Source organism: Ranitomeya variabilis, chromosome 1, assembly GCF_051348905.1.
Source record: "Ranitomeya variabilis isolate aRanVar5 chromosome 1, aRanVar5.hap1, whole genome shotgun sequence".
NCBI classification, from domain to species: Eukaryota; Metazoa; Chordata; class Amphibia; order Anura; family Dendrobatidae; genus Ranitomeya; species Ranitomeya variabilis.
Window position 1 is genome coordinate 492,813,227 of NC_135232.1, and position 26,811 is coordinate 492,840,037.

The following is a 26,811-nucleotide window of genomic DNA, read 5'->3' on the forward strand; positions in this document are numbered from 1 at the left end:
CAAGGGTAACAGGAGAAATTTGACCCCAAACGTTGTTGTCCAATTTGTCCTGAGTATGCTGATAACCCATATGTGGGGGGGACCACCGTTTGGGCACATGGCCGAGCTCGTAAGGGAAGGAGCGCCGTTTGTAATGCAGACTTAGATGGATTGGTCTGCAGGCCTCACATTGCATTTGCAGAGCCCCTGATGTACCTAAACAGTAGAAACCCCCCACAATTGACCCCATATTGGAAACTAGACCCCCAAGGAACTTATCTAGATGTGTTGTGAGAACTTTGAACCCCCAAGTGTTTCACTACAGTTTACGCAGAGCCGTGAAAATATAAAATCATTTTTTTCTCACAAAATCGATTTTTTAGCCCCCTAAGGGTACCAAGGGAAATTGGACCCCAAAAGTTGTTATCCAATTTGTCCTGAGTACGCTGATACCCCATATGTTGGGGTAAACCCCTGCTTGGGCACACGGGAGAGCTTGGAAGGGAAGGAGCACTGTTTTACTTCTTCAACGCAGAATTGGCTGGAATTGAGATCAGACGCCATGTTGCATATGGAGAGACCCTGATGTGCCTAGCAGTGGAAACCCCTCAATTTACAACCCTAACCCTAATCCCAACCCTTAACCCTAACCATACCCCTAACCCTGACACACCCCTAAGCCTAACCCCAATCCTAATCCCAGCCGTAAATGTAATCCATACCCTAACCCTAACTTTTGCCGCAACGCTAACTGTAACCGTAAATTTAGCACCAAACCTACCCCTAACTTTAGCCCCAACCCTAACCCTAACTTTAGCCCCAACTTTAACCCTAACTTTAGCCCCAACGCTAACCCTAACTTTACCCCTAACCCTAATTTTACTTCCAACCATAGTCCTAACTTTAGCCCCAATCCTAACCCTAACTTTAGCCCCAACCCTAACTGTAGCCGCAACCCCAACTGTATCCCTAACCCTAACCCTAACTTTAGCCCCAACCCTAACTTTAGCCACAACCCTAACCCTAACTTTAGTCCCAACCCTAACTGTAGCCCTAACCCTAAATTTAGCCCCAACCCTAACCCTAAACCTAATGGGAAAATGAAACAAATAAAAAAAAAATAATTTTATTATTTTTCCCTAACTAAGGTGGTGATGAAGGGGGATTTGATTTACTATTTATAGTGGGTTTTTTAGCTGATTTTTATGATTGGCAGCTGTCACACAATAAAAGACACTTTTTATTGCAAAAAATAGTTTTTGTGTCTCCACATTTTGAGAGCTATAATTTTTCTATATTTTGGCCCACAGAGTCATGTGAGGTCTTGTTTTTTGCGGGACGAGTTGACGTTTGTATTGGTACCATTTTCAAGCACGTGACATTTTTTGATCGCTTTTTAGGCAGAATGAGGCAGAGTGACCAAAAACCTGCAATTCATGAATTTCTTGGCGCGTTTATACCGTTCACTGAAAGGGTTAACTAGTGGGACAGTTTTATAGCTCGGGTCGTTACGGACAAGGTGATAATAAATAAGTGTACTTTTATTGTTTTTTTATTTAGATAAAGAAATTTGTTTATTGGAACAATATTTTTTTTTCTTTATAATTTTTTTTTTACACATGTAAATTTTTTTTTTTTTTTTTTTTTTACTTTTTTACTTTGTCCCAGGGTGGGACATCACGCTATAGTGTCAGATCGCTGATCTGACTCTTTGCAAAGCACTGTGTCAGATCAGCAATCTGACAGGCAGTGCAATAGGCTTGCATGCACCTGCTCTCAGCAGACGCTTGCAAGCCACCTCCCTGCAGGACCTGGAAGGAGCCCTGTGACCATTTTGGATCCAGGGCCTGCAGGTAGGAGATGCTTGGAACAATACGATCACATCACAATGTTCCAAGGGTCTCAGGGAAGCACGCAGGAAGCCCCCTCCCTGTGCAATGCTTCCCTATGCCTCAGGAACACTGCAATCATGTTTTATCGCAGTGTTCCAGGGGTTAATGTGCCAAGAGCGGTCACTTCTGGCATATAGTGCCGGATGTCAGCTGTAATAATCAGCTGACACCCAGCAGCGATCGGCCGCTCTCCCCCCGTGAGTGCGGCCGATCACCTATGATGTACTATCCCATCCCTGGGAATTAAGTCCCAGGTCACCTCAACAGGATAGTACGTCATATGGGATTAAGGGGTTAAGTGGTGTATAACTACATATGGTACACTTTCAAAATATTTACATTCAAAAATTTTTTATGGATTCAGTGACTCATCCATACAGTTTAACATAGTTATTGTTGCGTTACGGTTGTATGTAAAACTTACAAAAAGCATTGAAAAATATTTCTCGATTAGATTACTCATCCATAGAGTGCTTTCCATATGTGCTTTCTGTTACATTTTGGTGGTATTTAACAATACAAAAAAGCATTTAAAAACTTTTCTTGTTTGTTTGCTTTTCTTATTCATACACTGTTCCTTGTTCTGTTGTACATGTGTTTTGTGTTATATAGCACTAAAAAAAATGTTCAAAAAATTTGTTGGGTTACATTTCTCACATACAGTATTAAAGTTTTCATGGGTACATTTCGGTGGTATATTACCCTCAAAAATATTGTGCAAAGTGTTATTGTTATTATATTATAGACTATACCATGGTCTGGAGTACATTTCGTTGATATATATTAGCCTTAAAAATTTGTTCAATATTTTATCGCTATTATATTGCTCATCCATAGGGTATTACATCTTCTTGGGCACAATTCATTGCTATATAATCCTCAAAAAACTTTTTAAAAAATGTATTGGTATTTTACTGCTCACCCATAGACTATTCTGTGGTCTGGAGTACATTCTGTTGGTATATAACCCACAAAAAACGTATTCAAAATTGTATCGGTATTACAGTGCTCATCCATAGACTTTTACATATTATTGGGTAGATTTCAGTGGTATATAAGCCTCAAAAAACTCGTTCCAAAATTTATCGGTATTATATTTCTCAAAATAGAATATTCCATGGTCTGGAGTACATTTCATTGCTATATAACCTTCAAAAGTGCATATAGACTATATGCCCTGAAGAAGAGAGCAAGATAGCTCTTGAAACGCGTAGGCTTCAATAAACCACCCTAAATCTACCTCGTGTGCGCGGTCTTCAGTTCGCCTAAGACTATTACCTCCAGCATCATTTTGGATTCTTGTGGAGACCTGCTGCTACGATTATGCCTTCTTGGGAGTTGTGACCTAGTTTCACAACTTCAATAGGTGAGCACATTCCCTACAAAGGATTGTATGTGTGTTTTTTAAACAGTGTGACACATTGGGGGCGCCTTGTCTTTTTCTTTTTTCTATGTAGCATAAACTGACCTGTTATGCGTGTTTCAAATCCCGCAGCATATACATTGATAAAATAAAATACTTAAAATTAGTTTTATGTGCAGATTTTCTTCATAGAATTGTATCAGATGAATAAAATCCACAGGTAAAAAAAGCATCTAATCCGCATATGATTGTTTCAAGAATGTTTTGCCAAATACCAGGAATTATTAAAAACAAAGCAGCTTTATTTGAAGCATGACACACCAAATGCAATAAACATGCATGTACAAATACGCACTCAAAAACGCAATGAAAATACATACTGTAAGTAACTTAATTAGTCTAGTAGATGAAGAAATACTACAGGATATTTATAACATCAAAAATTAATCCATAAACCCTACATTATCAGGGCCCCACACTGCCATGGACCCCACCTGGGATTCTGTTTGCCGCAACGGTTATTCAGAATTTAATTTTGTTTAAAATGCACTAGCTATTTTTTCAGTTACAGCACCCAGAAGAAGAAAGTACTCTATGACTATGGGTGAATATACCCAAAACGCGTGAGTTCTCCCTACAATCACTGTACATGGACATACTGTATGTGTTTTTAATCAACAATGAATAAAGGATTGAACTTTTTATACCAAGTGCTGGAATTGCATCTATCTATTGTATCCTGCAAAGAGAAAATAATAAGGATTTGTGAGAGCATGTTGTGACATTTGGTCAGATGAATTCAATACCACTAAAAGCAAAAAAATGAAAGGTCTTATAGAAGTGGATGTACTTTGAAATCAGTTCAAAGGATAGTAAGAGAAAGATTTTTTTGCACTTATTTCTTGGAAGAAACACAGCATATGAAAAACAGAGCTATAAAAGATAATGCCTGTGGTAAAGAATACAACCTTAAGGTACAGCATATTTTTAATGTATATCCATTAAACATTAACCCGCAACATTCCTACAATGCATCAAACTAGATACGGTATATATATATTTTTCATTTTCCATTCTAAATGTAATACAAAATGGTCTATAATTAAACGTGAAAAAAAATGATAAAAGCATGTAAAATTATTCATAGATTATTTTTAATTACAAGTTTCACAAAAGCATCATAAAATCATTGATTTGAGAGCATTGCAGAAAACATTAATGTTACTGTTAATAGATTACAAGTGAAGAACATAAAAATCCATATCTGGTTTGGGGCTTCAGTTGAAGAGAATTTCTAGGATTGCATAAATGTATCAGCATTATGTCATCGTTTTTGACATTTTGACATTATTTCAACACTTGATAATGCACATTAGCAAATGTCCATCTTTGTAACCTGTTGGAACAATGAGGCATATACACTTAAAATGCCTATATTAGAGACACTCATATATTAGTAGGTTCAATGCCTCTTAGCCTTCAGAGCAGGTGCAGTTTATAATGTCTCAGATTTCACTAGGTGTAGATACAGTATAGTTCTGCAAAAATATTAGCCCATGCAAACTAGATAAGGTCCTGCAGTTAGTGCCAATTAGATAAAGGTATTGACATGCTCTAAACAGCCGTTCCTCAACCCAGATATGCGGATCTTGCAACTGTGAAGGCGAGGTTAGATAGGAAAACTTGCTGTCATGTACATGGAACCAATCCATTACTATGCAACCCTAGTGAAATGGTATATTGTTCTGTTGAAAAATGCAATAAAGGAAGTAACTTGGTTAGGTAAGTGGGTAAGTTCTATTTTTTTTTATGCTTGCTTATATAGTATCATCATATTTTGCAGAAATTTACAGACATTATCATCACTGTTCCAAACGGGGCTCATAATCTAAATTCCCTATCAGTATGTCTTTAGAGTGTGGGAGGAAACCGGAGTACCCAGAAGAAACCCACGCAAACACGGGGAGAACATACAAACTCCTTGCAGATGTCATCTTTGGTCAGATTTGAACTCAGGACCCAATAGCTGCAAAGCAACAGTGGTAACAAGAGTCCCCATGCTGCCCTACTGTACAAACATCCTTCCATAAATATCAGAGGATGTAGGATGCTCCAAAAAAACATCCACCGTCCCAGGGCCGGATCCAGGTTTTCGTGGACCCTGGACAAAAGAGTCTCAGTGGGACCCTTTAACACATACCACTATTCATGATGTACAGACATAGCAGAGAAATATAGCTATAGTACAATGCCAAATATTTTGCTTACTTCTAACATTATTAGAGTGATATCTGTTGTAAATTCTACAATAGTTCAGAAACCGGCGAATCCACGCAGTGCACAGTGCATGCCCTGGGTTGATTCAAAAGTTTTAATTTGAGACCAGACTGTATAGTCTTCCATACAGTATTATGGGCACCACATAGTCCTCCATATAGTATAATTAGCCCCATATATTGCTTCATACAGAATAATGGTCCTCATATATTCTTCATACAGAAAATGCGCCCCATATAATGCTCCATACAGAATAATGGACCCCATATAATGCTCCATACACCATAATGGACCCCATATAATGCTCCATACAGAATAATGGGCCCCATAAAATGCTCCATAAAGAATAATGAACCCCATATAATGCACCATACAGAATGGGCGCCATATATTGCTCCGTAAATAAAAAAATTAAATCCTCATCTCTACTCACTGGCCGCAAGTCCAGACTCCTCAGCATCGCTGTCTTCCGACTCTGTGCACTGTGACTGCTTAGAGCAAAGGGCACACAGTAGTGACGTCATTTTGCCCTCTGCCCTGAGATGTCAGAAAGTCAGAAACCACGGAAGACACAGGAGCTGTGGAGAAACAGGGAGAGGTAAGTATTGCATGTTTCGAGGCCCTGAGCAAGTGGGGGGCTCACTCTCAAGCGCTGGCACTGGGCTCCACCTGATTCACGGGCTCCACAGCATTGCTCAGGGCCCTGGCACTTCCCCATGTGCACCAGGTGCTGACGCCGACCCTGGACCAGCCTGAACAGGAAGGTTCATTAATTTTGTGGCATTTTGTGCGAGCTTCAATCAGCATGGTGGTCTTTCTGTTTTTCTTATGAAGCAATGACACTGAAATTGGCTATCTGTAATTATAGCTCTTCTGTTTAAAGAATGACAAATTGTACATTTGGACACACAAATTTATCACAGTAGCTCATTCTGGATGACAAATTTAGTACTTTTTTGTCTAACAATTTACCACCTCTTACAAGGCTTCCTTTTGACCTTTTTGTGTGAAACGTTTTACTGCAGTGTGACACATCTTTAGTTACTAGGGATGAGTAAGCACTAAAATGCTCGGGTGCTCATTGCTAGAACAAAGCAATTCTAAAACTTGCATATTCATTTCAAATAACGACTATAATGGGAATCAATGGGAAAGCTGAGTTTTTTTTCCAGCTGACCCTACAAAGAGATCTGGGGGCAGTGAAAATGTTCAAATGGAGGTGAAAAGTGCTGAATGGAAGGAGAACGGCATGGGGAAGAATCTGGAAGTATCTCTGACTCCTAGATCGATGCAGAGAACAACGTCATCACACTTTTACTCCATTTTAAGGACTGACAAGAAAAAATTCCAAACTGATGAGAAATTGCATTTTACAGGAGAAAAAAAAAATTAAGAACCATTTTTTCCTGTATAATGACTTGTATATAAGGCAAAATTTAAAAAGGATGTAAAAAAATGTAATTTAAGTAAACCAAAATTATTTTTTTATTAAAAAAATAAGAAATGTCAGTTTAATTTATGAAGGAAGAACGAACTGCCAAAAATTAGAGACTCAGGTACACCCTGTATTAGACATACTGGTGGTCCTCCCACACATTCTGTTTACATTCTCATGTATTGGACTCCTAGACTATGTGCTTTTGAGGGTTATATACCAAGGAAATGTACTCCAGGCCATGAAATAGTGTATGGGTGAGCAATATAACACTGATAAAGGTATGTGCACATGTTGAGTAAAAGTTCTGGACCATTTCTGGATCTCTTGGCAGAAAAAGCGTGTGAAGGGACAAATTAAGAAAGATTCTCCATTTTGTGCTTTTCGACTCCATTTTGCTGTTTTAAGATAAATTTTGTTACTAGGCTAAAGTTTACAGCTGTTATGAGACCTTGATTGTTGCAATCTGGACAGGACATGAGACTGAGGGTGTATTGTTCTACGAGACTTTGACGTACAGACTGTTCCTGCATTCTTATAGGTTAAGAACTGTGAGCGTGTTCTTATGCTGATTGGTTGAAGTATAATTTCTATGACTATGAAAAGTCATACACAATAAACGGGGGCCCAGAGATCTGCTTGATCCCCCCAAACAGAGACATACGTCTCCGTCTGGTCTTTTTCAGTTGCCGGCAGCGCCCTGTAGATTAATTTGGAAATCACTGAGTTAACCGTGAAGGCTCACTTTAGATCCTCCCTCAACAGTTGGCGCCCGAAACGTGGGGCCCCAAGCAGGAACGCTTCTGCCCCCCGGAAGACAACAAGACAAAGGACTCTCAGACCGGACGCAGGCACTGGAAAATTGGGACTGATCATCCCCCACAACAACCACGGTAAGTTGGCAGTTATACTGCCCAGACTGACCATTTGGTGTGGTTTTCCTGTGTTTGTGCTGCAAAGAGGATCTGAGGTTTGTCCCTGATGGTGGGGTGATTCTTGGGTGGAATCATATAGAGGTGTAGTTCCGTTGGGAGCCCAGTGCTTGAACCGTACCTCATAAGGGACGGACACCCCGGATTGACCAGTGATGTAATTCTCTTTATAGTCAAAATATCCTGAATTCCTGATCACTGTTAGAATCAGGCGCGGTGAGGTGATCGAAGATGGGTAGGATGCGTAACTCAGGAATATATAGATATATATGTATATTACCAGAGGTATCCGAAGGGTTAGTTTGAGATGCCCTCCTCCTTTCACTGAGTACCGCGATTTTGGGTTGTCCCAGTTGGGGACAGGTAGAATAGACTATACAGCCGCTCTGGTAATGTACATGACTAAAGTAAGAATATTTAGCTCTAAAGTAGAATCATGCTTGGAAGAAAAAGAAGACTTTGAATTTGTGTGATGAATCTGATACTGTTAGCCCAAAGACAGGGAAAGAAATCTGTCAGGAATGCAGGGAAAATATTCTCAATCATAGGTTTTTCTAAGGTGGTCTGGCATGTGAATTGTGCGATGAAGGTTTTGTAGAAATTAATTAAGTCTGAGAACTGCTGTATTCCGTTTCTGTGTGAAATCTCTAAAATACCTGATGGGAGGGGTCAAACAGCTGCGCTATTGCTTTCTTCTTTCTGTGCTAAGGAATGCTGCGGTTTTCTTATCTCTGCTGTGTCTCTGGTATGGAGGGGGCACGTAGCTGCGTTCTCTCTGTATTTTCTGTCCTTGGTGTAGTACGCACTGGGAGAACTCTGTTTTGTTTAAAGCAACAATATTGTTTTGAAGTAGAAAGAAATATTGTAAGTTGAAGTTGGAAGTTGAAAGTGAAATATAGTGCCTAGTTTTAGATGTTTGGTTATCAGTGTGATTGAAAGATTGGTAAAAGATTCACCTGCTTCAAGTTGAGTGGTTGATATATAGCAAATTGAGGATCAACAGAGGACGTGAATTTTGATTGTTTTGTCACGTTGAAAAGGGAAAAGTTGTCTATTACTATGACAAGAAACTGGATGTTTTGTGGTACTACAAGGAACTGAGAAAATGACTGAGATTAATGTGTTGGGAAAGCAAACAATGAAAAATTTGGGACAGGGGGGTCTCCCTGCTAGATAATATGGTCCCTCCCCAGCAAATTAAGCCTCTACTCCCGACTGTAAGCCTTATGCCCCTTAACCCCAAGGCACCAATATATCCTGGACTGCCGAGAAGTTCTATGGGCGTCTTATGGTAGTATTTAAAGATCTGGGATTCTCATTGTAAAATAAAGCCCATACACACCTCTCTGTAGTAGCTTTAATGTCCGGCCTTAAATCTGAATTGAAAGAGGCAATAATGTCAGTTAGACCCGATATTGAGACTTCCACTCCGGATGATGCATTCAGGGTATGTGCACACGTTCAGTTTTTTTTGCGGTTTTTTTTTTTTGCATTTTTTTACGATACAAATGCTATAAAAACTCATTAAAAATGCATACATTATGCATCCTATCATTTAGAATGCATTCTGCATGTTTTGTGCATATGGCAAATGTCCGGTTTTCATCAGGAAAATTTCTGCTAGAAATCCTGACGTGAGCACATACACTAAAAGTAGTAAAAAAAGGTTTTCAGAACTTAGCCCATCCTGCATCAGCAGGGAAATCAAAAGGTTAAACCAGTAGCCGCTGCTCCAATCTCAGCCCCTCCCCCCCACAGCTACAAGGACACAGCTGGTTCCTTATCAGTGGCACACATAACAGACTTCAGCTCCAGCCCTCCCACCTTACACAAATTCAGTTCTCTACTCCAATATCCCTTTTAACCCTATGTCTGGGAATCTCACTCCCCAGCCCCGCCATGTCAATTCTCAGACCAAGAGCTTGTTTTAATTAGAGTAAATGGCAGACCCAATAAATATAGTCTCACAAAACCCATCCCTGTGGGACCTTTCCCTGAAGTTACTGCTCAGTTCGTAATCTCTCCTATATGTCCGGTAAATTTACTGGGGGCAGATTTATTATCATAGTTCCACTCCAGAATACAATTCCAAGATGATGGTCAGATGGTCCTTACATTATATAACCCCTATGCAGATGAACACAGTGAGGAGATCTGTATCCTACACGCCCTTCCCACAGTGATGATGGCCCTGATAGGCCCAGATCCACCCCCAATAATGCCTGTAGAACCAGTAAAAGTGTTTCTCAAACCTGGTGCCCCTTTTCCCAAAGTCCATCAATACCCTTTGCAACATGATCAGGAGCAGGGTCTCAAGGGTCAAATACAAACGTCACTCGATAATGGTACCGTGTTTCCCCATGTAACACGCCCTTGTTTCCCGTTAAGAAAAAGACCCCACCCGGCCAACCCCCTGTGTACCAGCTGGTACAAGATCTACGGGCAGTTAATGCAGCTACTGTTCTGGAAACTCAGGTGGTGCCTAATCCACATACTCTTTTGTCCCAGATATCTCAGGATGCTGCTTGGTTGACAGTTATCGACTTTGCCAATGCCTTTCTTCAGCATTACATTACACCCAGATTGCCAGTTCTGTTTGCATTCACTTATCAGGGACGACAATTGACGTGGACAGTTATGCCGCAAGGGGCCCAAAATAGCCCCAATCAGTTTGCAAAAAATATGGGCAAGTGTCTTTTACCCAGGCAGTTAAATCACCGCTATGTCACGCTGTTTCAGTATGTGGCTGATCTTTTGTTGTGTGCACGAACAGAGCAGGAAGCCATTGCTGCCACTGTTAGCCTCCTCAAGTATCTGGCAGATCTGAACTGTCGGGTTTTGGCCTCGAAACTTCAGTTCTGCCTTGGTCATGTGATATTTTTGGGTCACTGTCTCCTTCAGGGTGCCAGACACCTCACAAAAGAAAGAATAATAGCCGTCAGCTCCCTTCCTTTTCCAAAAGATGAGACTGAACTCCAGTGTTTTCTTGGACTATGTACTTATTGTCGTCAGTGGATACCGGACGCATCCCGCATAATGCAACCTCTCTACAATGCCCTGAAAGACGGTTCAAGATATGCTGATGATTTTGACAGATTCCACACCAGATATGCTGTTACTACGGAAGACACTGTAGTGCACGCAGCTGCACTACCTTCCTCACTGTCAGCACAAGAAGTAGAACTTCAGGCTCTATCTACTGCATGTGCTCTGGCCAAAGACAGGCGGGCTAATATATACACAGACTCACAGTATGCATTTGGTATTGCTCATGATTTTGGAGCCCTATGGGCCAATCGAGGGTTTTTTACCACCGCCGGGACTCCAGTGGAGAATGCTGAAGCTGTTAAAGCCCTCATGGACTCAATCAAATTACCTACCCAGGTGGCCATTATCAAAGTTAAGGCGCACGGTTCTAGGAACAGTCCACAGACTGTTGGTAACGCCTTTGCGGATAGGCAAGCAAAAGCTGCTGCTCCCCTACCCATTGAACAGATCATACCAACTATGGTGACCACACGCTCTCAGTGTAAACAGTTACAAGAAACACTGACTCTACAGGAGCCTGATGATAAACGACAGACGGAAGTTTTCTCCCCCCCCCCCCGCGAGACCGCTTAATGACGATGCAGAGAATGTCCCCAAAGTAAGAAGTGAAACAGTGGAAGGCTGATGGAGCATGTATGGACAATGGTCTCTGGAAAAAGGACCAATTTGTGTGTCTCCCTAAGCGGATGTACCCTGCTATTGCCACGTGGGCACATGGGCCCACACATCGAGGAAAAAACAGGCCCTAGCCCTGGTACAAAAATTCTACTGGGCTCCAGGTATTTCTACAGTCCTGACAGCACTCAACCGTGCATGTAATATCTGTCAGACCTGCAATACTGGTCAACTTCAACGTGTACCCCCGAAGCACCTTGCTAAGCCCGACTATCCTTTCCAAAGGCTCCAAGTGGACCACATCACGTTGCCTAAGTCTGAAAGGTATGAATATTGTCTGGTGGATGTCGACATGTTCTCTAGTTGGCCGGAAGCATTCCCCGTTACCAACATGACTGCAAAGACCATAACAAAGAAACTGGTGATGGAAGTCATATGCAGATATGGTGTTCCAGAAGTCATTGAAAGTGACCAAGGCCCGGCCTTTTCTTCTCATGTGTATCAGGAGGTTTTGACAATGCTTGGATCCACTGCAGCCCTCCACACTCTCCATGATCTAGTGGGAAAGTTGAGAGGCTGAACGGCACACTGAAAGGACAATTGACCAAAAATATGCAGGAGACTACGGCTCCATGGCCAGGGCTCCTACCCATTGTACTGTACCACATTCATACTACCCCTAAGGCAAAATATGGCCTGTCCCCATATGAGATATTGTTTGGTGCTAGGCCCCCAGTTGCAAATTTTCAGTCTCAGTAGTTGTCAGAAGAAACTGACCGTGCTGTTCGATATTTTATTCAGCTTAGTAAAAATCTTGCTAACACCCATGTTTTAGTTTCTTCTTCCCTTCCAGATTCAGCAGAAACCGACACTTGTCACAAATTAAAGTCTGGTGGTTTTGTTATCGTGAAAAGGCATGTCAGAAAACACGGACTAGAACCCTTGTATGACGGTCCCTACCAAGTCCTCCTCATTACTCCTATGTCAGTAAAGCTAGAAGGAAGGCCGACGTGGATCCACGTATCTCACTGCAAGCTGGTCAAACAGACTAGTAGCAAATAAGGGGACATAACGTTTTGGTTTTTCGTATTTCCATATAATAATATTGGTAGCCACATGGGACAGCCTAAATTCCCGAACATTCTTGAATAATAAGTTTGTACAATATCATGAAAGATTAGTAGTACAGATGGGTATAGCCAATAAAATTCTCAGTTCTATTTTCATTTACCCTATGATTACACAAATGTGGGATAAATAGCTTAGGGCCATAGACTTTCTAGATGATCAAATTTGGGATATATTGGATATACTTAATACTACTGTTGTTGTCCAAAACCAACTTATCATAGTCACTCAGAGATTACTATAATAAAGACAATGACCGTAATAAGGGCAGTTGGTGGGCAGACACCTTCTCCTTTTTTTAATCCAGCCAATTGGTTTGAGGAACTTGGGGGCTGGATAGCTGAAATCTTGCAAAGTTTGTTATATATTGTTGCCTTTATCCTTGTTATGTATGTAATACTAACACTTGTTCTTTGGTGTATTTCTGTATGTATTAGGAAATTCTGCACTAAGACAACTAATGATGAAACCAAAAGCATTGCTACCCCTGCTTTTCTCTACCCCGATTTCAGAAAGTTACCTGATGAAGATGTTGAAGCCAAGCGCATGGCTATCTTCAAAAGATCCCCACCACTGTCATCAATAATTGTTATTCGTAAATTCTAGTATATGGGGGACCGGTACGCCGCAACAGCCATGGCTGGTAACAAGGCACCAGCCATGTGAAGACCAGTACCCCTCTAGCTTATAGCTTGGGATAGTACCTCTGATGCTGGACATTAATTAACAAAATTTATCTAGGGGGGAATGTGAAGGGACAAATTAAGAAAGATTCTCCATTTTGTGCTTTTCAACTCCATTTTGCTGTTTTAAGGTAAATTTTGTTACTAGGCTAAAGTTTACAGCTGTTATGAGACCTTGATTGTTGCAATCTGGACAGGACATGAGACTGAGGGTGTATTGTTCTACGAGACTTTGACGTACAGACTGTTCCTGCATTCTTATAGGTTAAGAACTGTGAGCGTGATCTTATGCTGATTGGTTGAAGTGTTGTGAATACTGCTCTTGGGTTCCCTCCAGTGGTTGTTGGTGGTAATACAGTTGTCCCTGGTTTGCAATCCTGAGCAGGTGTCCCTGCTGATTGCAGCTCTTTCTGGGTATTTAGGTTTGCAGGATCCATTAGCCCTTGCCAGTTGTCCATTGTTCTTTGAGGTTTTACATCTCTGTCTGGTTCCTCCTGCCCTGCTGCCAAATCAGCCAAGATAAGTGTCTGGGTTTTGTTTCTGCAGCACACATGCTGTGTGCTTTACTATTCAGTGCTATTCATTGTTTTTTCTTGTCCAGCTTAGACTGTGTTTGGATATTTTCAGTCAAGTTGGATTCTCAGGAGATGCAGATATACATTCCATGTCTTTAGTTAGATGGTGGAATTTTTGTATTATCTGCTGTGGATATTTTTAGGGTTTTAATACTGACCGCTTAGTATTCTATCCTATCCTTTTCTATTTAGCTAGAGTGGCCTCTTTTGCTAAATCCTGTTTTCTGCCTGTGTGTGTCTTTCCTCTAATACTCACAGTCAATATTTGTGGGGGGCTACCTATCCTTTGGGGTTCTGCTCTGAGGCAAGATAGAATTCCCATTTCCATCTATAGGGGTATTTAGTTCTCCGGCTGTGTCGAGGTGTCTAGGATGTGTTAGGTACACCCCACGGCTACTTCTAGTTGCGGTGTCAGTTTAGGGTTTGCGGTCAGTACAGGTTCCACCTACTCCAGAGAAAGTTTCATGCTGCTCCAAGGTCACCGGATCATAACATTGAAGTATAATTTCTATGACTATGAAAAGTCATACACAATAAACGGGGGCCCAGAGATCTGCTTGATCCCCCCAAACAGAGACATACGTCTCCATCTGGTCATTTTCAGTTGCCGGCAACGCCCTGTAGATTAATTTTGAAATCACTGAGTTAACCGTGATGGATCACTTTAGATCCTCCCTCAACAAGCGCAGATGCAAAAACATGCATTTTTTATTGATTTGAGTGAAGTGAATGTTGAGAAAAAGCGCCGGAAAAAATGCGCAGAGCATTCAGCTGCTGCCAATTATTTTTTGCATCAAATCTGCAAGTCAAAAATACAGAACTTATGCATGACACGTTAGGTTTCCCATTCACTTTTCTGGCATCAGGTTTTGTCACAAATCCATGCAGAAAAGCGAGACAAAAAAGCACCAAATCTGCAATGTATGCACAAAGCCTAAATTTTTGAACAAGTATCAATATAATATAATACCGATACAGTTTTAACAAGTTTTTTGAGGTTTTTATAGCAACAAAATGTACTCCAGGAAAAAAGGAGAGAAAGTATTGCAAATGATAGTGCACATACAGAGCAATTATAGATAATACGGCTTTATTAGACAAAAAATGCCAGAAGATGATCACAAATTAAAAACAATTAAAAACATGAAAAAGACATACAAAAAAAGTGATGGGCAGGCACATGAAGGAAAAATAATTCCCAGCACAGTATGTGTTGATACAAACGTATTCTCAATAATACAATAGCGCCAATATAGCAAGCAGATGAGAAATTATAAATTTAACAAACTTTCAGGAGGAGTTCATATAAATATGATCCAGCATGGATAGATAGGACAATTCACAAAAAAGGTAAAATTGCAAGTGGTACTCTGCAGATCACATTATGAATCACAGGGGCAGCAATTCAATTGAAATGCAATTTGTAGACGATCAATAAATATAAGAACAAAATGTCCCCATGTTGTCTATCAAAACATCCCCCATGCAAGTGAAACCCAGCAAAAAAAAATATATATCTACAACATGTAAAACATATTGCATAAAAATCTGCAATGATGAAATCTGCTGGGATATCACATGCACTGATCTTAGAAAGGTTTGACACAAAGCAACACAACCATTCAATTCAATACAATGCAGTACTCATCCTGAAAGTCGTCCAAAAGAATAAATTAAGTGAAAAGGTGTTTACCAATAAGGAGCATCACATGTGCCCGCCGAACCCAATGCGTGTCGCTGCTTAAAGCAGCTTCGCCAGGGGAAGTCACTCAAGTCTGTGTCATGTCCATTTAAAAACCTGGTAAGTGCACTTAAGAATCACCCAGCAAACGCCGACACCTGTGGGCAGCGATCACTGAGTGTATAAGTCCGAGACAGTCAAGAGATGCAAAAAAATGGTGCTAAGCATGCGCATAGTGTATCTATGCGTTCCATGGAACCGGAATTTGAATAGCTGCGTTGCAGTTACTGGAAGTCACCGGTAAGTGCAGCACGTCAAGATAGAGATGACAGAAAAAACAGTTCTATGCCCGGGTGGCGAGCATTTATATTGGTATATGGCCTCCATCCTGGTATGTGCTGCTCTCATCTTGCTCTCCCATCCTGTCATGTGCTGCTCCATCCTGCGCCCACATCCTGTCATGTGCTGCTCCATCCTGCATCCCCATCCTGTCATGTGCTGCTCCATCCTGCATCCCCATCCTGTCATGTGCTCCCATCCTGCGCCCCCATCCTGTCATATGCTCCTCCATCCTACACCCCCATCCTGTCATGTGTGTGCCCCCATCCTGTCATGTGCTGCTCCCATCCTGCGCCCCATCCTGTCATGTGCTCCCATCCTGCACCCCCATCCTGTCATGTGCCGCTCCCATCGTGCGCAATCATTCTGTCATGTGCTGCTCGCATCCTGTGCCTTCATTCTGTCATGTGCTGCTCCCATCCTGTGCCCCCATTCTGTTGTAATGTGCTGCACCCATTCTGCCTGTTCCTGTTTCCATTCTGCCATATGTTGCTCCCATCTTTCTCTCTCCGGCTCTACTGCCCAAGTGCGCCTGTGCTGAGTGTGGGCGGCTGTGCTGAGTGCGGGCGGCTGTGCTGAGTGCGGGCGGCTGTGCTGAGTGCGGGCGGCTGTGCGTGGCTGTGGTGAGTGCGGGCGGCTGTGCATGGCTGTGGTGAGTGCGGGCGGCTGTGCGTGGCGTTGGTGAGTGCGGGCGGCTGTGCGTGGCGGTGGTGAGTGCGGGCGGCTGTGCTGAGTGCGGGCGGCTGTGCTGAGTGCGGGCGGCTGTGCTGAGTGCGGGTGGCTGTGCGTGGCTGTGCTGAGTGCGGGCGGCTGTGCGTGGCTGTGGTGAGTGCGGACGGCTGTGCGTGGCAGTGGTGAGTACGGGCGGCTGTGCGTGGCGGTGGTGAGTGCGGGCGGCTGTGCGTGGCGGTGGTGAGTGCAGGCGGCTGTGCGTGGCAGTGGTGAGTGCGGGCGGCTGTGCTCAGTGCGGGCGGCTGTGCTCAGTGCGGGCGGCTGTGCTCAGTGCGGGCGGCTGTGCTCAGTGCGAGCGGCTGTGCTCAGTGCAGGCGGCTGTGCTCTGTGCGGGCGGCTGTGCTTGGCAGCTGTGCATGGCGGTGGTGAGTGCGGGCGGCTGTGCGTGGCAGTGGTGAGTGCTGAGCTGAGTGCGGGCGGCTGTGCTGAGTGCGGGCGGCTGTGCGGAGTGCGGGCGGCTGTGCTGAGTGCGGGCGGCTGTGCTGAGTGCGGGCGGCTGTGCTCAGTGCGGGCGGCTGTGCTCAGTGCAGGCGGCTGTGCTCAGTGCAGGCGGCTGTGCTCAGTGCGGGCGGCTGTGCTCAGTGTGGGCGGCTGTGCGTGGCGGTGGTGAGTGTGGGCGGCTGTGCGTGGCGGTGGTGAGTGCGGGCAGCTGTGCGTGACTGTGCTGAGTGAGGGCGGCTGTGCTGAGTGCGGTGGTGAGTGCGGGCGGCTGTGCGTGGCTGTGGTGAGTGCGGGCGGCTGTGCGTGGTGGTGGTGGTGCTGAGAGTGCGGGCGGCTTTGCTGGGGGCCTGAGCAGGCAGGGACACCGGCGCGCTCTGGGGGTCAGGTGCCAGAGTCGCCGCTAGCTCAGGCCCCCGGCACTTGCTATATTTACCTGTCCCCCGTTCCACCGCTCCATCTTCCGGGTCCTCTGGCTGTGACTGTTCAGTCAGGGGGCGGCGCGCATTAAGAGCGTCATTGCGCCCTCTGAACTGAACGTCACAGGCGTCCGCGCTTTCCGGCGCCATTTTCTTGAATACACACAGTGTGTCTTCAAGAAAATGGCGCCGGAAAGCGCGGACTGCGCAGGCACCGATTCCGGGAGCAGGGGGACGTTCACGGCCCGGAATCGCGTCGGTGGAACGGGACAGGTAAGTATTGCATACTCACCCTCCTGGCTCGTCCCTGCTTCTCCGTTGGAGATCGCGGTGTGCATTCAGCGCTTACGCATACCACGATCTCCTGGGAGCGTCACTCTGTGGGGTCCAGACTGCGCCGGCGCTTGCGCTTGCGCAGTCTATAAAGGCTTCGGACAGAGTGACGCTCCCAGCGTTATATTATAGATAACCGGTGTAGGGAAACGGTTTATGGTATAAAGAAAGGTTCAGGATGAAACATCAGAATAAAGGCGCATACAGATGTAGACTGATGTATGAGTAAAAATAAGAAGTGTAAAAATTAAATAATGAATAAATAAAGAGTATGTGTATATGAAAAAAAGGAAAGGTAGGAATAAATAAACAATATAAGAAAAATAATTTTTAAAAAAAGGAAAAACTATCACCCATCAACTCTAAGGCAAAGATGCTGTAACAACTAACCCCTCAACACACAACAGCTTCAAAACAGCAACCCCCCTCCAGCTCCACATAACCCCCTCGCTCCCCCACCCCCCAGGGGGGATAGGGAGGAGAAGAGGGAGAAGCAAGCGAGGAGGAAGGAGAGTCATCTGGTACAAAGTAAATTAATTCATCAGGAAGTCTGTGAATAGTAAATCCTCATTTATCCCCACTGGGGTGACAGAACCTAGCTTATATATCCATCTGGACTCTAGCCTCAAAAATTCACCCTGACGGTCTGTTCTTCGAATATTACATTTTATTTTTTGAAGGCCCACCACACAGAGCCCACAGGTATTGCAAGTATGATGTTCTAAAAAATGGGAGACAACAGAGGATAGGATTTTTCCTTTAGCAAGATCAGTTCTCGCCAGATTGATAAACTTGTGGACATGGACAAATAAGAGCATACACAGCTTTGTGTGTTTTACAATTAATATAATCCTTTAACATATTGTAAGATTGCACTCACTAACGGGTAGGGGATTACTCGCTTGGCACGGGATTCAAGCACACGGGCACGAATTTTGAACACAAATCAGTCCATACGGTTTATTTTCAAGTCATAAACCGCGCCGTAAGCCAGGTTACAAATCACCGGCTTACATATAGTCCATTATACACTGTATCATCAGCTTGCATTATCCCTTTGTAGTAACTAAACACGCTGGTCCTCTTCTGACCAGTTGCCGTGGGTTACCACACAGTTCATAGAAACAATTAGCACCAACAGACTATGGTACCTTATGGGAGCTCCTGCTCCACCTGCTGAATCCTTGTCAGTCTTCTCTCTTAGGAAAGTTGTCTCACGGGAATCACCAACTTGCCTGGCCGGCACACATTAGTCAGTCCAGACCCACCGAAGGACTGTAGCTTCCCCACACAGTAGCTGTCACTGGCTCTGCAGATCCCTGTCCTCACCTTGTGCTGTTCAGGGATCTGGTCTTACTCCCAGGACCTCCCAACACCCAGGTTACTCAGGATCACACAGGAGGCCAGTCCAGGTACTATTCAGGATGTCCATCCCTGGCTGGGACCGTCCAATACCCAGGCCACCAGTAGCAAAGTCCCACCACATGCTCTTCAGGGCTAGCACGCCCAACACAGAGGTTTCTATCAAGACCTTGCACCTGTACCATACAGCTCTACACACTCAGACCATGTGACCCACACCCTGGTCACATTACATACCCGTAACCACTCCCCTGGGTGGGAGTGTGGGTGTGTGGCTAGTTTGTCCCGCCCATCTCACATAACTAGCCCTGCCAGTCTCCCATGACTATTATATAACACTATACTTGTAGGACTACAGGTCCCAGAACACCACATCGCTTCAGGCTGGCAGCGCAGAGTCTCCTCCTCTGCGACACACATATCGGCCATTCACCACAATGCAGGACTTTGTCACATCATCACATCCATGCATGCAACTGCCATGCACTCTCACAGCCTCAATACGCCTCCGTGCGTATACTGGGGTGACCATGTAGCGCCCCCTACCTGTTCCAGGAGTCACTGCATCACAATATCTACACTTCGATCAGCAGGGTTAGTAAAAGAATAATTACATTCAACAAAGCCACAGATGTTGCAATCACCACAAGGATTCGAGCTCCGAAGTTGTTGAAAACAAGAGTGAGTCCTGATGGTGGGTTTAACAAAATGACTCCCCATTAGAGAATCAAAAAGGTTGGAAGCCCTTCTAACAGCGAGTACTAGTTGCTCGGGTATCAAATTTGAGATCCAAGTATCGATATTAAGGATTTTCCAGTATGTATCGAAAAAGTCTCTTAACATGGTCCCATTGATTATGGAATATGGTGAAAAACCTAAGCCTATCATCAATGACTCGAGAAGGAGGATTGAGAAGAGCATCAAGGGTAGTGGTACGAGATTTCCAATAGGCATGATAAAATCACTGATCTAGGGTAACTCCTGGCACGAAGCCGGGCTGAAAGATCTATGGCCTGTGTTCGAAAATCCTGTGTCTGTTAGCAATTGCGATTTAATCTTGCAAACTGTCCAAACGGTATACTTTGCTTCAAATGTTTAGGATGGACGCTGTGGAAGTCTAGTAAACTATTGGTTGCCGTTGTCTTTCGGAAGATGTCATTACGCAGTTGATTACCCAACTTTCATGGTCTTCGAGTTCAAATATTCCCAGCTTGGGAAGTAACGCCATCATTTACAACCTCCTGGGAAGCTGGTTTAGCCCAGTGTTCCAATATTATCAATTTGCTGTTACTACATTATAAGGAGGTATTTTTTACTTTAAAAATGAAGATAAAGAGTCTTGAGGCTCAGTTGCAGAACTTTGATTCTGCAACTCAGTTCCAGCCTTTTCAAATTAAATTGAAAGAAATCATCATTACCAAATTTGAAAAAGAAGTAATTAAAGGTAAGAAGAGCAAATTGTTGCGTTACAAACAGGACTGTGAAAAAGACATGTCATACAAATGGAAACACTCATGAAATAAAAGAAGTACCATCCCTAAGGCGCAAACAACTATGATGTCTCATGCATATTACAATTAGTGATGGGCGAGCACTAAAATGCTCAGGTGCTCGTTGCTCGGGTCCAGCAAATTGAAATACTCGGGTACTCGGCCAGAACAACGAGCCCAATGTAAGTCTATGGGAGACCCGAGTATTTTTACCGCTATCCCCCTGGGGGCCCTTTTAAGGTCTATAAACATCTGAAAATGATGGAAACACTGCTCAAATGACACAGAGACATCATGGGGATCACCCCTGGAAGCATTCCTGACTCCTAGTTCACAGCTTTAATCAATTTTGTCCGAGATTCATGCCAGTTTTCCTGGTGCCACAAAAAACACATGAAAACGAAACCAAAACGGGTTTTGCTTGGAAATATGTCAAGGTACATCCTTTGCAGGCTAATGTCTTGCCTGTAAGGCCAAATATTTTACCCCAGACCGAAAATGTCCTCCCCCACTTATGCTTAGTTCAGAGGCTGTGTTTTTGAAGCGTTTTTCAACTTTAACATTGCTTTCAACCACTACAAAGGCATTCACTGGGAAATGTCATTGTAACAATTAACAACCCTAGCTGGCCATGTGGAGTGTGACACATAAGCAGACCCATCTTGTTTCATTTATGAAGGAGGGATTCTTAAAGTCACAGAGCCTATTTTTACTGGTGCATCAGGAAGTATTAATCTTCTTAAAGGGCCATTATGAATCAGTGGGTCTCCTAAGCTGTTGTAGCCTATGCTGTGAGTGGCTGGGCTGCCAAGAATTATGACGCACCACAATACCCCTGTGATAAGATGTCCAGGGGGGACTCCTGAAAAAGTGTTGCATTGAATTCAAGGCTTGCCCTGCTACCAATTCATATGCACCCCAATAAGCCTTTGAATCCACATACTGTATGGGCCCATGAAAATCCACTGCACAATATGCATTTTGTACTCCGTACTCCTTTGTTTTACACATTGGCGGCAAGGCCAGCCCTGCTGCATAGTCATATGCACCCCAATAAGCCTTGGAACCCACATACTGGATGAGCCCATGAAAATCCACTTCACAATATGCACTTTGTGCTCCATACGCCTTTGTTTTATACATTGGCAGGAAGACAAGCTCTGCTGCATAGTCTGTCATATGCACCCCATTAGGCCTTGGAACCAACATACTGTATGGGCCCAGGAAAATTCACTCATATTTTTTAATGGTATGATGGTTCCCTCTTTGCACAATTATTTACAGGAGAATTTGGCAATTTTGACATGTTTTTAACACTAAGGTTCAGATACGGCTTTAAAAAAGGCTAATACTTGCAAAACAAGGCAATTTTATTGCAAACTACAAAATTCAAGGAATAGTATGATCGAATAGTGTGAATGCGTACACTTTCGTTTGTGCTAACATACACAGGTTAATAAGTACATATAAGGATTAAATAAATATAGTGATTACGTACAGTACAGACCGAAAGTTTGGACACATCTCATTTAAAGATTTTTCTGTATTTTCATGACTATGAAAATTGTTAATTTACACTGAAGGCATCAAAACTATGAATTAACTCATGTGGAATTATATACTTAACAAAAAAGTGTGAAACAACTGAAAATATGTCTAATATTCTAGGTTCTTCAAAGTAGCCACCTTTTGCTTTGATGACTGCTTTGCACACTCTTGGCATTCTATTGATGAGCTTCAAGAGGTAGTCACCGGAAATGGTCTTCCAACAATCTTGAAGGAGTTCCCAGAGATGCTTAGCACTTGTTGGCCCTTTTGCCTTCACTCTGCGGTCCAGCTTACCCCAAACCATCTCGATTGGGTTCAGGTCTGGTGATTGTGGAGGAAAGCTCATCTGGTGTAGCACCCCATCACTCTCCTTCTTGGTCAAATAGCCCTTACACAGCCTGGAGGTGTGTTTGGGGTTATTGTCCTGTTGAAAAATAAATGATGGTCCAACTAAACGCAAACCGGATGGAATAGCATGCCACTGCAAGATGCTGTGGTAGCCATGCTGATTCAGTATGCCTTCAATTTAGAATAAATCCCCAAAAGAGTCACCAACAAAGCACCCACACACCATCACACCTCCTCCTCCGTGCTTCATGGTGGGAACCAGGCATGCAGAGTCCATCCGTTCACCTTTTCTGCATCGCACAAAGACACGGTGGTTGGAACCAAAGATCTCAAATTTGGACTCATCAGACCAAAGCACAGATTTCCACTGGTCTAATGTCCATTCCTTGTTTTCTTTAGCCCAAACAAGTCTCTTTTGCTTGTTGCCTGTCCTTAGCAGTGGTTTCCCAGCAGCTATTTTACCATGAAGTCCTGCTGCACAAAGTCTCCTCTTAACAGTTGTTGTAGAGATGTGTCTGCTGTTAGAACTCTGTGTGACATTGACCTGGTCTCTAATCTGAGCTGCTGTTAACCTGCGATTTCTGAGGCTGGTTACTCGGATAAACTTATCCTCAGAAGCAGAAGTGACTTTTGGTCTTCCTTTCTTGGGGCGGTCCTCATGTGAGCCAGTTTCTTTGTAGCGCTTGATGTTTTTTGCAACTGCACTTGGGGACACTTTCAAAGTTTTCCCAATTTTTCGGACTGACTGACCTTCATTTCTTAAAGTAATGATGGCCACTTGTTTTTCTTTACTTAGCTGCTTTTTTCTTGCCATAATACAAATTCTAACAGTCTATTCAGTAGGACTATCAGCTGTGTATCCACCAGACTTCTGCTCAACACAACTGATGGTCCCAACCCCATTTATAAGACAAGAAATCCCACTTATTAAACCTGACAGGGCACACCTGTGAAGTGAAAACCATTCCCGGTGACTACCTTTTGAAGCTCATCAAGAGAATGCCAAGAGTGTGCAAAGCAGTCATCAAAGCAAAAGGTGGCTACTTTGAAGAACCTAGAATATAAGACATATTTTCAGTTGTTTCACACTTTTTTGTTAAGTATATAATTCCACATGTGTTAATTCATAGTTTTGGTGCCTTCAGTGTGAACTTACAATTTTCATACCCATGAAAATACAGAAAAATCTTGAAATGAGAAGGTGTGTCCAAACTTTTGGTCTGTACTGTATATATGAAGACTAACTACATACAGTATACGTAGATCATCACCAAGAGGCTTTTAAACATCATCCGTCTGGAATTTCAGAGAAGCAACACCAAGACAGAGAACCCCACAAGGATTTAGATCAAACCACCACCGGCATAGTTTCAGTAAAACTTAATGTTTTACAATGACAAACAGCAAACATATAGAGGCTTACAACTGTTTGTGAAGTGAATAAACAAAAATTTATCAAGATTGTGTCACTATGAGCATTGTCTGTCACATCTCTAAATGTTTTACAAGAAATGCAGCTATGTGATTGTGTGAATGCATTCGGTATACAGTATTTCAATCTTGTTTGCAAATCGCCATGTGTATATTCTCCATTTGTACATCTGAGGCAGACAAAGTTAAGGCTCGCAAGGAGAGAAACTAATATAGTGGACAAAGCTATATTTTTACTGAACTACTGAGGCAAAGTAACGGCATTGCTTTATCAAATTTATATGACGTGTATTGTGTCCAAAGTTAGCAACCAGGCAACACAGAAAGGAGCTTTTCAAGTGAGCTCTTTAAGGTACACACATGTTATGAAGTATTTGCCAACAAAGATGTGGTTTCACCAATGTGGGGTACCTTTTTGCAAAAATAGATGAATGCCATCACAGCCCCCTTGACCAAGCTTTACATGCCTACAACAGTACAAAGCACGTTCACCCTGGTGATCTAGTGGCAGTTAAACAAGAGACATTGCAGGAGACAGAGTTAAGAAGTAGGCCAAATGGAATGCCATGCCCAATTCCCCAATGTGGGGTCCTTTTTGGACTTAAAATTATAGTGCCATCACAGCCCACTTTCCCAAAATTCACTGGCCTATAACAGTACAGACCACGTTCACCCTGGAGATCTAGTGGTAGTTACAGGACGGATTGTAGGAGACCGAGTTAAGAAATAGGCCCAATGGAATGTCATGCCCAATTCCCCAATGTGGTGTCCTTTTTGGACTGATTAATACAGTGCCATTACAGCCCCCTAGCCCTAAATGAACCGTACAGTCCACGTTCACCCTGGTGATCTACTGGCAGGAACAGGACAGATTGCAGGAGACCAAGTTAAGAAGTACGCCCATACTAATGTCATGCTCAATTCCCCAATATGTTGTACTTTTTGGACTTAAAAATATAGTGCCATCACAGTCCACTTGTCCAAAATTCACTGGCCTGTAACAGTACAGACCAGGTTCATCCTGGTGATCTAGTGGCAGGTACAGGACAGATTGCAGGAGACAGAGTTAATAAGTAGGCCCAAAGTAATGTCATGCCCAATTCCCCAATGTGTTGTCTTTTTTGGACTTATAAATATAGTGCCATCACAGCCCACATGCCCAAATTTCACTGGCCTATAACAGTACAGACCTCGTTCACCCAGGAGATCTAGTGGCAGTTACAGGACAGATTGCAGGAGACCGAGTTAAGAAATAGGCCCAATGGAATGCCATGCCCAATTCCCCAATGTGTTGTCCTTTTTGCACTTAAAAATATAGTGCCATCACAGCCCACTTTCCCAAAATTCACTGGCCTATAACAGTACAGACCACGTTCACCCTGGAGATCTAGTGGTAGTTACAGGATGGATTGCAGGAGACTGAGTTAAGAAATAGGCCCAATGGAATGCCATGCCCAATTCCACAATGTGGTGTCCTTTTTGGACTGATTAAAATAGTGCCATTACAGCCCCCTAGCCCTAAATGCACCGTACAGACCACGTTTACCCTGGTGATCTATTGGCAGGAACAGAACAGATTGCAGGAGACCGAGTTAGGAAGTAGGCCCAAAGTAATGTCATGACCAATTCCCCAATGTGTTGTCCTTTTTGGACTTAAAAATATAGTGCCATCACAGCCCACTTGCCCAAAATTCACTGGCCTATAACAGTACAGACCATGTTCACCCTGGAGATCTAGTGGCAGGTACAGGACAGACTGTAGGAGACCGAGTTAAGAAATAGGCCCAATGGAATCCCATGCCCAAATCCCCAATGTGGTGTCCTTTTTGGACTTAAAAATATAGTGCCATCACAGCCCACTTTCCCAAAATTCACTGGCCTATAACAGTACAGACCACGTTCACCCCGGAGATCTAGTGTGTTACAGGATAGATTGTAGGAGACTGAGTTAAGAAATAGGCCCAATGGAATGCCATGCCTAATTCCCCAATGTGGTGTCCTTTTTGGACTGATTAAAACAGTGCCATTACAGCCCCCTAGCCCTAAATGCACCGTACAGACCACGTTCACCCTGGTAATCTAGTGGCAGGTACAGGACAGGTTGCATGAGACCGAGTTAAGAAGTAGGCCCAAAGTAATGTCATGCCCAATTCCCCAATGTGTTGTCATTTTTGGACTTATAAATATAGTGCCATCACAGCCCACTTGCCCAAATTTCACTGGCCTATAACAGTACAGACCACGTTCACCCTGGAGATCTAGTGGAAGTTACAGGACAGATTGCAGGAGACCGAGTTAAGAAATAGGCTCAATGGAATGCCATGTGTTATGATCTGGTGACCTTGGAGCCGCATTAAACTTTTTCTGGAGTCGGTGGAACCTGTACTGACCGCAAATCCTGAACTAACACCGCAACTAGAAGTAGCCGTGGGGTGTGCCTAACATACCCTAGAAACCTCGACACAGCTGGAGGACTAAATACCCCTATAGATGGAAATAGGAATGCTACCTTGCCTCAGAGCAGACCCCCAAAGGATAGGCAGCCCCCCACGAATAATGACTGTGAGTAGGAGAAGAATAGACACACGCAGGTAGAAAACAGGATTTAGCAAAAGAGGCCACTCTAGCTAAATAGGAAAGGATAGGACAGATTAGTAGGCGGTCAGTATTAAAACCCTTCCAAAAATATCCACAGCAGATAATACAAAAAGTTCCACAATCTAACTAAAGACATGGAATGTATATCTGCCACTCCAGAGAATC